Genomic DNA, 13,869 nt, shown 5'->3' on the forward strand with positions numbered 1-13,869 from the left:
TGTATCGGATGAGTGGCTGTGGGCGGACCTTTAAACATCCGCGAAAGTTGAAATTCTAAATGATTTAGCGTAGTACGTCATGATTGCCTTTCTGCAATTTCATTGGCTAAAATGTAGGTTGTATTCTAAGGATCTTTTATTTCCTTTCTAATTTCTTAACATACATGTCTTTTACCATGATAAATATCCATGATCTCCTTTAACACTAATGCTAAAGATATTAAGCATAAGATATCACGGTAAAACCGTGACGATTCCATGTCAACCAAGCTGTGCTTCAACCTTGGTATATAAGGTTGCAAGTGTTTTTAGTAATATATTTTCGAGCTCTTTTGTCGTAAACTGGTCTTAGTTGCCCCAATGGAAGTTGCTAGAGTGTATGTGAGTGCGTCAGTCTGTACAGGTGACCGCCCGATAACGCGTAGTAACATGATTTCCTGGTAAAGGAATTTTACCCATGCAAGACGCACTGGACGTTAGCTATCGTGTTTTATTTGAGCTTTGTTTTTAATTAAATCCTTTGACTAGTGTTACTATTTTTAGTATGTACAGAATATTTCGTAATATATGTATATTATTATTTCGCTTGTAATTATTGCACTGCATGTTTGAGCATTTCAAAATCACTTGAACGATATTCTTTTATGAGTAAACATCCGTCGTTCGTCGCCCGACGTTACAAATATTGTTGTCTGAAACCAAAACTCACTTACACTTTATATTTGGTATTCAGGCTCATGTAGTGGCGTTTTTCCAAGATTGTTCAAATAATGTCCCCTGTGTCAAAGCTGGCCCCGCCCCGGGGGTCCCAGGTTTTGTATAAACTTATAGAGTAAACACTTTGAAAATATTATTCCCTGAAACCGCGAGGTGGAGACCCTTGATATTTGGTATGTAGCCTCATGCAGAGGCCCATTACCAAAATTGTTTAAATAATGCCCTAGGATTAAAGGTGGCCCCGCACAGGGGGCCCAGGTTTTCTATAAACTTATATAGTAAACTGTGAAAATCTTATCTGAAACCACAAGTTCAAGACCATTAATATTTGGTATGTTGCCTCATGTAGTAGTAAGTTACTACCTACATCCATAGTAACCAATGACTTCATTAGCAACCAATGACCCACTAAGGAACCAATGACATCATTACCAACAACCTACTTACTTAGCAATTAATGAAATCCTTGCCAACCATTGACTTACTAAGCGACCATTTACTTCCTTAGCAAGAAAAGACATCCTTAGCAACTATTGACTTCCTTTGCAATCAACTACTTCTTAAGCAACTATCTACATCCTAAGAAACCAATTACTTCCTTGGCAACCTATGACTAACTCGTGACAACCTAAGGAACCAGTGACTACCTTAACAATAAGATAATTCCCGAGCAGCGTTGTACTTTCTTAGAAAACAATGACTTTCTTAGTAACCAATGACTTTTTAAGCATCCGGTGACTTTCTTAACAACCAACCTTAGCAACTACCTTCATTGATAGCAACCAATGACTCTCTTTTCAATCAATGACTTCCTTTGAAACCATTAAATACCTTAACAGCCAATAACTTAGCAGCCACTAACTACCTTTGCCATCAATGACTTCCTTAGCAAACTATGACTTTCTTATAAATCAATAACTTCCTTAGCAATGATTTACTTTCTTAACAACCGGATACTTCCCTAGCATTCACTTACTTCTTAAGTAACGAATGACTTCCTAAGCAAACAATGAATTTCATAGAAACCAATTTCTTCATGAGCAACCACTTACTTCTTAGCAGCTCCCTACATCCATAGCAACCAATGACTTATTCCTTATCAATCCATGATTTTGTTAGCAACCAATGACTATGTTAGCATCTGCTAACTTTCTCAGCAACCAAGGAGTTCCTTATCAATCGATGACTTCCTTACCAAATACCTTCATCAATAGCAACTAAGAACTTCCTTTGAAACTGATTGCTTCCTAATAAACAATGACTTTCTTACTAGGCAACCATTGACCACCTTAGCCATCAATGACTTTCTAAGCAATCAATGACTTCCTTAGCAACCACTTTCTTCCTTAGCAACAACCTCCATCCATAGTTACCAATGACCTTTTAGCAATCATTGGCTTTCATAGCAACGGTCGGTTTCCATTGCTATCATATTCCTTCTCCCTGGGAACAACCAGCTGACAATGTCTTGACTTCCCTAGAAATAGTATGGATTTCCCTTTACAAGGATCGACCTCCTGATCAACCATCACATCACATTTCTCGGCAACCACTTATTTCGTTAGCAAGCAGCAACAGTCTTAATAACGACTGATTTGTTGGTCATTTTAACCAGATGATCGATATAGGGCCATTTTTGCCCTCTTATTTTAAAAGTTAAGGCCGATGATGGACAGTTTAATTTTTATGTTTATCCTTTGTTATTTAAAACAGATTCGTCAAATCGCCCTTCTACCTACAATTGCATTAATCGAGTCCAAGTCTAACAAAACGACCATGCCTATTCCTCTGACGATGATGTACTTGAAACGTATTGCTGGATTTGTCCCCAGTCTAACAATACGACCAAGCCTTTCATACTGTCGACGTTGTACTTGAAACGACTTGCTGGAATTGACCCACAGTCTAACAAACAATACGACACCGTCTTTCCCATTGTCGACACTTAACTTGATCTCCAAGCAACGAACTCGGCCGAGGTGTCAAGCGATATATCCATATCACTTGACCCCGATTGTGACATATGTTTGGGCATATTAGCGTCGTATAGAATCGTCGTATCATAATTTTATAGTTTCAGGCACAACATTAATTATTTATAAAGAGAAAGGACTAAAAGGTAAAAAACAAAACGCAAAAATAACGGTAAAAATATCTACGTATGTGCTAAAATTTAGGATAGGGCGGGAAGCAGACATGTTTATTAAGCCTTATAAGAACTTCACCCATTGTCGGGGCTGAAAGAAAACTCTTTATATTCTGCGTATTTTAATAAATGAAACCAGAGCTGTAGATGTGCCTAAGAATGATGGAGTGTATGATATTGAGACCCAATTACCATAAAGAATATGTATCTTATAAAAGTAATGTAGTTCTTGTTTAAAAGCCACACGTAAACATCTCATTAACGTACTAAATCATTTAATTCCTGACAATTATATTTATACGTATATAATATAATATACCACACCGTTGTCAACTGGTAGCGTTACCTTAAAATAGGTTTTAAACATGCCCGGTTTGACATTTGCGGTCTCGCCGCGACTTTTGCATTATAATATTATAGACCATACTGTTTTATGAATAGAAAGAAAAGTAAAACAACTTCTTCTAGCCCACTGCCTCAAGTCGAAAAGTGTTAAGTTTTGGCGAACGCACGTATTTTCTTTAACTGGGAAACACATACGTTATCAAATTATGGAGTCTAAAATGCAGGGGATTATTCAAGAAGAATCGGTTCACAAAAACATTTTCCTAGTATGCTGTGAAAAGAAGCCAGATTCAAAACTTTTGCATTATTTTCACATACACGTTTTAAAATATAAAAAACACCCCCGAGAGCACACTATACATCCAAATGAGAAAATAAGTATCAGTTTAACATTGTCAACTCCCCGTTGCATCCTTAAGAATATTCTAGTTTTAAATTAAACAGTTACATATAGTTAGATTCCTTAATCGCAAGAGAACCAGAAAAAAAAACTCAGCCAAAAAATTACCAAGCAACAAATATACCCAGCAACCATTCTACTCAGCAACCAATCTTCTCAGCAACTAATCTACTCAGCAACCAATCTACCCAAGCAACCATTCTACTCAGCAACCAATCTTCTCAGCAACAAATCTACTCAGCAACATATCTACCCAGCAACCAATCTACTCAGCAACCAATCTTCTTAGTAACTAATCTACCCAGCAACCAATCTTCTCAGCAACTACTCTAATCAGCAACCAATCTTCTCAGCAACCATTCTACTCAGCAACCAATCTACTCATCAACTAATCTACTCAGCAACCAATCTTCTCAGCAACTTATCTACTCAGCAACAAATCTTCTCAGCAACCATATTACTCATCAACCAATCTTCTCAGCAACAAGTCTACTCAGCAACCAATCTACCAAGCAACCAATCTACTCATCAACCAATCCACTCAGCAACAATTCTACTTAGCAACCAATATACCCAGGAACCAACCTACCCAGCAACAAATCTACTCAGCAACAAATCTTTTTAGCAACCAATCTTCTCAGCAACAAATCTACTCAGCAAGCATTCTACCCAGCAACCAATCTACTCATCAACCAATCTACCCAGCAACCAATCTACCCAGCAACCATTGTACTCCGCAACCAATCGACCCAGCAACTAATCTACCCAGCAACTAATCTACCCAGCAACCAATCTTCTCAGCAACTAATCTACTCAGCAACCAATCTTCTCAGCAACTAATCTACTCAGCAACCAATCTACCAAGCAACAATTCTACTCAGCAACCAATGTTCTCAGCAACAAATCTCTCAGCAACCAATCTACCCAGCATCCAATGCACACATCAACCAATCTACCCAGCAACCAATCTACCCAGCAACCATTCTACCAAGCAACCAATCTTCTCAGCAACTAATCTTCTCAGCAACTAATCTACTCAGCAACCAATCTTCTCAGCAACCAATCTACCCAGCAACCAATCTACCCAGCAACCATTCTACTCAGCAACCAAACTTCTCAGCAACTAATCTACTCAGCAAACAATCTTCTTAGCAACTAATCTACTCAGCAAACCAACTTCTCAGCAACCATTCTACTCAGCAACCAATCTTCTCAGCAATAAATCTACCCAGCAACCAATCTACCCAGCAACCATTTTACTCAGCAACTCATCTCCTCAGCAACAAATCTACTCAGCAACCAATCTTCTCAGCAACCGATCTGCCCAACAACAAATCTACCCAGCAACCATTCTTCTTGGCAACAAATCTACCCAGCAACCAATCTCCTCAGCAACTAATCTACTCAGCAACCAATCTACCTAGCAACAATTCTACTCAGCAACCAATCTTCTTAGCAACTAATCTACTCAGCAACCAATCTTCTCAGCAACTAATCTACCCAGCAACCAATCTACTCAAAAACCAATCTTCTCAACAACTATTCGACTCAGCAACCAATCTAACAAGCAACGATTCTACTCAGCAACCAATCGTCTCAGCAAATAATCCACCCAGTAACAATCTACTCAGCAACCATTCTACTCAGCAACTAATCTACCGGGCAACCAATCTACCCAGCAATCAATATACTCATCAACAAATCTACCCAGCAACCAATCTACCCAGCAACCATTCTACTTAGCAACCAATCTTAGCAACCAATCTTCTCAGTAACAAATCTATTCAGCAACCAATCTTCTCAGCAACCAAACTTCTCAGATACCATTCTTCTCAGCAACCATTCTACCCAGCAACCAATCCACTCATCAACTAATCTACCCAGCAACCAATCTACCCAGCAACCATTTTACTCAGCAACCAATCTACTCAGCAACTAATCTACCTAGCAACCAATCTGCCCAGCAACCAATCTACCCAGCAACTAATCTACTCAGCAACTAATCTTATCAGCAACTAATCTACTCAGCAACCAATCTACCCAGCAACCGATCTACCCAGCAACCATTTTACTTAGCAACCAATGTTCTCAACGACTAATCTTCTCAGGAACTTATCTACTCAGCAACCAATCTTCTCAGCAACCATTCTACTCAGCAACCATTCTACCCAGCTAACAATATACTCAGCTACCAATCTACTCAACAACCAATCTACTCAGCAACCAATCTTCTCAGCAACAAATCTACTCAGGAACCAATCTACCCAGCAACAAATCTATTCAGCAACCAATTTACCCAGCAACCAATCTACTCATCAACCAATCTACTAAGCAACCAATCTTCTCAGCAACAAATCTACCCAGCAACCAATCTACCCAGCAACCAATCTACCCAGCAACAAATCTACTCAGCAACCAATCTTATCAGCAACTAATCCACTCAGCAACCAATCTACCCAGCAGCCAATATACCCAGCAACCATTCTTCTCAGCAACCAATCTTCTTAGCAACTAATCTACTCAGCAACCAATCTTCTCAGCATTTTATCTACCCAGCAACAAATCTACTCAAAAACCAATCTTCTCAACATCTATTCGACTCAGCAACCAATCTTCCAAGCAACCATTCTACTCAGCAACCAATCTTCTCAGCAACTAATCTACCCAGCAACCATTCTACTCAGCAACATTTCTAATCAGCAACTAATCTACCCAGCGACCAATCTACCCAGCAATCAATATACTCATCAACCAATATACTCAGCAACCAATCTACCCAGCAAAAATTCTACTCAGCAACATTTCTAATCAGCAACTAATCTACCCAGCGACCAATCTACCCAGCAATCAATATACTCATCAACCAATCTACTCAGCAACCAATCTACCCAGCAAACATTCTACTTAGCAACCAATCCTCTCAACGACTAATCTTCTCAGCAACTAATTGACTCAGCAACCAATCTTCTCATCAACCAAACTGCTCAGCAACCATTCAACTCAGCAACCATTCTACCGGGCTAACAATCTTCTCAGCAACAAATCTACTCAGCAACCAATCTTCTCAGCAACCAAACTTCTCAGATACCATTCTACTCAGCAACCATTCTACCCAGCAACCAATCCACTCATCAACTAATCTACCCAGCAACCAATCTACCCAGCCACCATTTTACTCAGCAACCAATCTACTCAGCAACTAATCTACCTAGCAACCAATCTGCCCAGCAACCAATCTACCCAGCAACTAATCTACTCAGCAACCAATCTTCTCAGCAACAAATCTACTCAGCAACCAATCTACCCAGCAACCAATCTACTCATCAACCAATCTACTCAGCAACCAATCTCCTCAGCAACTAATTTACCCAGCAACCAATCTTTTTGGCAACTAATCTACTCAGCAACCAATCTTCTCAGCAATTAATCTAACCAGCAACTAATCTACTCAAAAACCAATCTTCTCAACAACTATTCGACTCAACAACCAATCTACCAAGCAACCATTCTACTCAGCAACCAATCTTCTCAGCAACCAATCCACCCAGCAACCATTGTACTCAGCGACCATTCTACTCAGCAACTAATCTCCGTGCAACCAATCTACCCAGCAATCAATATACTCATCAACCAATCTACCCAGCAATCAATCTACTCAGCAACCATTCTACTTAGCAACCAATCTTAGCAACCAATCTTCTCAGCAAATTATCTACTCAGCAACCAATCTTCTCAGCAACCAAACTTTTCAGCAACCATTCTGCCCAGCAACCATTCTACCCAGCAACCAATCTACTCATCAACCAATCTACCCAGCAACCAATCTACCCAGCAACCATTTTACTTACTCAGCAACCAATCTACTCAGCAACCAATCTACCCAGCAATCAATCTACCCAGCAACCAATCTATCCAGCAACTAATCTACTCAGCAACCAATCTTATCAGCAATTAATCTACTCAGCAACCAATCTACCCAGCAACCAATCTACCCAGTAACCATTCTACTTAGCAACCAATCTTCTCAACGACTAATCTTCTTAGCAACTAATCTACTCAGCAACCAATCTTCTCAGCAACCAAACTTCTCAGCAACCATTCTACTCAGCAACCATTCTACCCTGCTTACAATCTACTCAGCTACCAATCTACTCAGCAACCAATCTACTCAGCAACCAATCTTCTCAGCAACAAATCTACTCAGCAACCAATCTACCCAGCAACAAATCTACTCAGTAACCAATCTACCCAGCAACCAATCTACTCATCAACCAATCTACTCAGCAACCAATCTTCTCAGCAACAAATCTACTCAGCAACCAATCTACCCAGCAACCAATCTACCCAGCAACTAATCTTCTCAGCAACCAATCTTATCAGCAACTAATCTACTCAGCAACCAATCTACCCAGCAACCAATCTACCAAGCAACCATTCTTCTCAGCAACCAATCTTCTTAGCAACCATTCTACTCAGCAACCAATCTTCTCAGCAATTAATCTACCCAGCAACCAATCTACTAAAAAAACCAATATTCTCAACATCTATTCGACTCAGAAACCAATCTTTCAAGCAACCATTCTACTCAGCAACCAATCTTCTCAGCAACTAATCTACCCAGCAACCATTCTACTCAGCAACAATTCTACTCAGCAATCAATATACTCAGCAACCAATCTTCTCAGCAACTAAATAAACCCAGCAACCAATCTACTCAGCAACCTTCTCTTGTCAGCAACTAATCAACTCAGCAACCAATCTACTTAGTAACCAATCTACTTGGCAACCAATCCTCTCAGCAGCTAATCTACTCAGCAACCAATCTTCTCAGCAATCAATCTACCCAGCAACCACTCTACTCAGCAACCAATCTTCTTAGCAAAAAATCTACTCAGCAACCAATCTTCTCAGCAACTTATCTACCCAGCAACCAATCTACTCATCAACAAATCTACTCAGCAACCAATCTACCCAGCAACCAATCTACTCTGCAACCATTCTACCCAGCTACTAATCTACTCAGCAACCAATCTACCCAGCAACCAATCTACTCTGTAACCATTCTACTCAGCTACCAATATACTCAGCAACCAATTTAGCCGGAGTGTGATCTGCGGAAACTCGATAAACCTCGTTTCCGGAAAACAACCTACACTTGATTGTGATGAACCTTCATCTTACACTCTAGACCATGAAAGATACTTATTATTTTTGCATAGTGAAATACTCATTTCGCTTTGCTCACTCCACCCATTCTTAATAATTATGAATTTACTTTCATGTCATCTAACTTTGACATGGTAAGAAACGTGTCGGGTGGTAAAAACAAAATGTGTCGATGCAAAAATTGTGTCGGTCGTGACACCGGAAATAAATACTTTTTATTTCATGTTTTATAACAAGATAACAAGTTTAAATTATTGTGAGTTCTAAAACATAATATACGATTTTAAAGCTGCACTTTAACCGATAGACTGTTTTGACAACTTCTTTATAATTTGTCTTGAAATTAGCATTTTTTGCGTAAATGTCTGAAAACCAATGATATCAGATCGCAGTTTTTCATACTTACGTAAGAACATTGATGTTTTATGGCTAAAAGCGTTACTAAAGCTTCGAGAAAAATGGAAATTTCGACAGTTTTCCAAACAATTGAGATCTGCCAATATCAGCTCATTCTGAGACAAAAAGTAAAACAAATGTTAAACCTGTCAATCCGTGAGAGTGCAGCTTTGAAAGAGTGTGATCGCGACAAGCATTTCGAAAATACGTCGATAGTTTCAGTGGAACGCGTCTCTGATAATATTGCATGTAAATTCCAAAGTTTTGCCATGGAACTCGTGTCCCAGCTAAGCGCTTAAGGCGTAAGATCCATTATCCACATTTAAGTCGTGATGTCTCAACGTCCTTATTGTACTCAAATTTTATTGAGTTATTATGTGCCTAGGTATGATAGAGTTTAGAATGTTGGAACAGATTGAACTGTCGGGAAATAGTTTCGAATCTATGCCATTTAAAATAACAAATTTGTCTGCGTCAGCTGATGGGAGACAAATGTAGAGGCATACATCTGCAATTAAGCAACACATATGTATCTGTCTGCCACTGCACACTGCCTGCTGTAATGACAGTCCTCAATTTAATACTTTCCAATGGAAAAACCTTCCTTTAAAACATTGAATCAACATAGCTTTGGTATGATAACATAGAACCTATTGTTTTGAATCAAGTCAATCACAAGTAAAATAGTTTTACTACATCCATTGTTAGTTGTTACCAATGATATTTTAGCAACATTTGAGTTTCATAGCAACGGTCGGCTTCCAGGGCTATCACATCCACTGTCCCTGAGAACAGCCAGCTAACAACGTCTTGATTTCCATTGAAATACTAAGGATTTCCCTCTCCAAGGACCAACCATCACATTACTCGGCAACCACTTACTGCATAAGCAAGCAGCAACATCCTAAATAACCACTGACGTGTTGGTAATTTAAAATCAGGTGAGCGATATAGGGCTTTTTTGCCATCTTGTTTAAATAATTTTGGGCGAGTGATGGACAATTTAAATGATATGTTCATCCTTTGTTATTTAAAAAAGATGAGTAAAGCTACTCTTCCGCTGAAAATCGCTGGGATTGACTCATAACCGGACATTACGACCATGCATATCCCACTGTCGACGATGTACTTGAAACGTATTGCTGGAATTGACACCCAGTCTGACAATACGACCATGCCTTTCTCACTGTCGATGATGCATTTGAAATAATTATATCGGTGGAATTTGTTCCCAATGTAAAAATACGATCCAGCCAATCCCAATTTCGACGATGCATTTGAAATGTATTTAAATTAATTACTGCTGACTGCTGAATTACTGAAATAGATGTATTGGAAAAAAGAGATATAATGCCTTCTCATTGGAAAAAGAAAATGTTGACCACTGATCTGGATTAAGTCGTCATTAAACACATTTACGGTGGGTTATCAGAAAACTTTTTCTGAGAACAAGATGTAATACAAAACCAATATGGATTATAGTTCATTATAGCGAGTAAGATTATTGATTTTTCCGGAATTGTTTAACGACTTCAATCGATCTAATAATGAAGTTTGCCAGTAGAGCATGAATTTCTTGGCTGGCTTCACGAATGTTTTCAACAGGCTTGCACTTTGTAATTAAAACGCACATTTGGCGAACGGCTTACCACGAATGCTGTTATATTTCTAACGTTGTTTGTGGATCTATTAATTTGAAAGTAAAGATAAGATTTTTTTTGTTCAACTTTTTTAAAGTTAACCTTGTATTTCAAATTGATTATGTCCTGAAATAAATTTGATTTTGGGCAAATATCTCTTTCTTGGTTTTATTTAAGCAGTGTAATTGATATATTTTGATGTCTGCATCATCAATCGATTTACATTTCAATTTCAAGCAGCTAATCATTCTAATAAGACAAATTTCTTTTGTATTTTCGACAATCACTGCACAGATAATTTTGTTTGATTGAACATTTTAAGACCATAAACATTATATTAATAAGTATATACAATTGATTTCAAACAGCCTCAGCGTTCTGTGGAAACCACAGCGCAAAAACAATCACATATACCAAATTGTGCTCGTGATTTATTTGCTTTAACGATCACCTGGAAGTTTTTTTTCCGAATATGTTTTTAAACCAATATATCTGCTTTAGCAAATTAAACATTATTTCTTGTTGTTTTTTTACGAACTAATTATTTAATTTATAAAGCCAGGAAGGCAAACTAAAAGATATAGATTCTTAGTTTTGTGGACACTGTACAGTTATAAGTTGACCTTTTCTGCAGTTTCGCATGTGCGTCGTCAATATACTAGCTAAATATGACATTAAGAACAACTAAGCGGGAATGTGGAATATTGTCACGACGCCTATATGTTAAAATATTACTGTGTACATTGTGTTCCTCATTAACGGAGAGGGGGGGGGGGGGGGCAGCATTTTCATCTTAATGTTGAAGAGTGTTTGTCTATTATGATCAACTGTAAGTATGGATATATTTTTGTTTTAGAAACTCATAACAAGACAAACTTTCTCCAAGAAACTCCGTTCGAAGCAGATTTCCTGATGGTAATGTCAAAGTTCGATTGTGCCGTGCATACGATGGTACGCTCTTTGTCAAAAGCGTCATCATATCTCGGTTCGCATCAACAACTCTGCATTCCAAACAAAACAACATACATTCTATTTGCTGAGAGTCTTTGTTGCTGACAGCAGTCTGTATATCTTTGTAATAACTGTCCAGATTACAGGAAAATACCAGACGTCAAGTTCGATTTAATGTTAATGGTCACATAGCTGTAGTCGGAAAGAGGAGGAACATATCCAGACACTTGTGATAGGTACAGTTAGCTGCTCGTCGCCTATTGGAACAATACTAGTACTTCAAGAATATATAAGTGTGTTCAATAAGTAACTGATCAACATTTCATCGGACACAATGAACAGCAACATAGATCTTTGTTAGGCTGCAATAGCAAACGCAACTCAGTGAGAACGTTTATTTAAATTTTGGAGCTAATATTAACAGTAATAATACGTTGCAAAATTTATTGGACGAATTAAACGATCGAGACGCAGCATTGCTTTTACCATTGACCATAGTCCTCGGTGTGTTTGGAATAGTAGGATTAGTTGGGAATATATTTGTGTTCATTGTATATGGTTATAGCAAGAAATTTAAGGACAGGAAATTCAGGTATTTTGTGTTATCCTTGGCCTGTATAGACTTTCTGACTTGCTTAACATTAATACCAACCGAAATTCTTAAGCACCGGAATTATTTCAATTTTACGGAACGTTACTTTTGCAAGATAAAATGCTTCATGAATGTATTCGCGGCCGCCGGGGCCTCACACTGCTTGACGCTGATGGCCGTAGACAGGTACATGTTAACCTGTCGTCCCGTGTTTCAAATAACTGGGCCAGGCGTAAGTGTTTAATAATGTTACTGATGGCTGTTTTAACATCAATACCCGCGGTGGTGTTATGTGGAATAACGTCTGATGTTATTACTGACGATCGCGGATACCTTGCCGCTGACATATACGCTTGTGAAATTGAACCGTATTTTGAGGACGGGATAGCACGTTATGTATCCAGAATAAGTCTATGTGCCATACAGATTATTGTAAGCCTGGTGATAATAGTCTTGTACGCGAAAATAGGCCACACGGTGTCGCGAGCCATGCATATCCGTGAAGACACGGACCAAGAGATTATCGAGATGTACGACTACCGCGCCCACGTTGGGCCACGACCCAGGGCTAGTAGACACCAGCTCGTAGCGCCTGTGTATGGCCAACACAATGATGAATACCACCATCATCAACATCACCACCATCACCACATTCCAACCAATATTAAACTGTTATTTATTGTCACTATTGTGTTTATTGGGACGTATTTGATATACGTATCGCTCTCCTGTATAGATCAGAAACACCTGTCACAAACTCAGTTCTTGGTATTTTCCATGTTTTATAGGAGTTACTTTGTTCACAGTATCATAAACCCAATACTCTATCTGAAAATGGATAAACATTTCAGGGAACGATGTAGGAGTTTTATGAAGACTTTTTTCTGTATTGATACATTTAGAACATTATGTCACAGGTATTTAAATGAACGTACATGTTTTCCGTTTTTTCGTTACCCGAGGTATGAATTATGAACCTTTATGCATACCCACAGTAAAATAAGCGCCACTGAAATAAGTTGCGCATCGTTGACCAATGAAACAAATGCCGGTAAATCAAACAGCGCCAATGAAATAAATAGGGGATATTATGATAGGACGCTATTCTGATGACCTGTATCAGGTCTAGTTCTGTGTGTAATCATGTTCTGTATTTTCGTTATCTAAGGTTTGAATTATAAACCCTCATACGTTGACTTTGCCAAAGCCTTTGATAATATCCATCATTCAGATGTTCAACGCACAAAGGTATTACCGTCTTTTTTGTTAACAGTGAACGCTATTTATGCAAACCTTGCCGGGCGGCACCAGGCATGGCCTTACACAAATCTTCTGCTGTTTAAAAGGAACGCGCCAAGATGACATTAATTTTATAGTCCTCTGATTTTTATCTTGTATATAAATGCCCTATGCACATATTTATGAGATCACTATAACACATGCTTATTCGTATCAAATAATATAACGCTAATGTTCGCTGATGACATTGCAAACCATCAATTAGCATTTATCAAAC

Source organism: Mya arenaria, chromosome 12, assembly GCF_026914265.1.
Source record: "Mya arenaria isolate MELC-2E11 chromosome 12, ASM2691426v1".
Taxonomy (NCBI): Eukaryota; Metazoa; Mollusca; class Bivalvia; order Myida; family Myidae; genus Mya; species Mya arenaria.